At 47.9% G+C, this 1,339-nt stretch overlaps 1 protein-coding gene across 2 annotated transcripts in view; it reads left to right on the forward strand.

Moving 5' to 3' along the window:
* The window catches only part of ZNF3 (zinc finger protein 3), a 19,545-nt gene that overhangs the window by 9,663 nt on the left and 8,543 nt on the right, over window positions 1-1,339 (forward strand). The window lies entirely within an intron of this gene.

The following is a 1,339-nucleotide window of genomic DNA, read 5'->3' on the forward strand; positions in this document are numbered from 1 at the left end:
ACCATGTTGACCAGGATGGTCTCGATCTCTTGACCTCGTGATCCACCCGCCTCGGCCTCCCAAAGTGCTGGGATTACAGGCTTGAGCCACCGCGCCCGGCCCAGATTTTTTTTTTTTGAGATGCAATGGCATGATCTTGGCTCACTGCAACATCCACCTCCCAGGTTCAAGTGATTCTCTCACCTCTGCCTCCCAAGTAGCTGGCACTACAGACCTACACCATCACACCTGGCTAATTTTTGTATTTTTTTTTTTTAGTAGAGACAGGGTTTCACCGTGTTGGCCATGCTGGTCTCGAACTCCTAACCTCAAATGATCCACTTGCCTTGGCCTCCCAAAGTGCTGGGATTATAAGCATAAGCCACCATGCCTGGCCTAAGGACTAACTTAGTCTCAGAAAATTCTAAGAACAATCTTAATTCATTTATACAGCAGTTTGCAACTTATAAAGAGTTCTCATATACTTTCTTTAATCTTCACAGTAACACAGTAATGAGGCAGCTAGTATTATTCCTCATTTTACAGGTAAGGAAAGTAAAAGTAGGCCAGGTGAGGTGGCTCACACCTGTAATCCCAACACTCTAGGAGGCCAAGGCAGGAAGATCACGTGAGGTCAGGACTTCAAGACCAGCCTGGGCAACATGCTGAGACCCTGTCTCTACCAAATACCCAAAAAATTGGCTAGACATGTTGGCACATGCCTGTAGTCCCAGCTACTTGGGAGGCTGAGGTGGGAAAATCACTTGAGCCCAGGAAGCAGAGGTTGCAGTGAGCTGAGATTGCACCACTGTACTCCAGCCTGGGTGACACAGAGAGACCCCGTCTGAAAAAAAAAGTAAGTAAATAAATAAAGTGGAGGTGAGGATAGAGGTCTTAATGACTTGTGCATGCATGGTCATTGGGCTGATGAGTGGCAAAATGGTTAAACACTTGGGGCCCAGTGTTTAACTCCAAATCTGGTACTTTTTCCATGTTATTCCTAGGACTTAATATATAATCCATAGACTTTTCCAAAGGATGAGTGTGTTGTGATCCCTGAACACGTGAGGTGCTGCTATGTGCCCACGTCTCTGTCGTCCCCTTCTCTGCTGGTCACCTCTAGGGACCTAGTGCCTCTGCTGCTCTGTAGAAACTTAGAAAGGTGGCCAGGCGCGGTGGCTCACGCCTGTAATCCCAGCACTTTGGGAGGCCGAGGTGGGTGGATCACGAGGTCAAGAAATCGAGACCATCCTGGTCAACATGGTGAAACCCCGTCTCTACTAAAAATACAAAAAATCAGCTGGGCATGGTGGCGCGTGCCTGTAATCCCAGCTACTCAGGAGGCTGAGGCAGGAGAATT

Source organism: Cebus imitator, unplaced genomic scaffold (genome assembly GCF_001604975.1).
Source record: "Cebus imitator isolate Cc_AM_T3 unplaced genomic scaffold, Cebus_imitator-1.0 Scaffold82, whole genome shotgun sequence".
Taxonomy (NCBI): Eukaryota; Metazoa; Chordata; class Mammalia; order Primates; family Cebidae; genus Cebus; species Cebus imitator.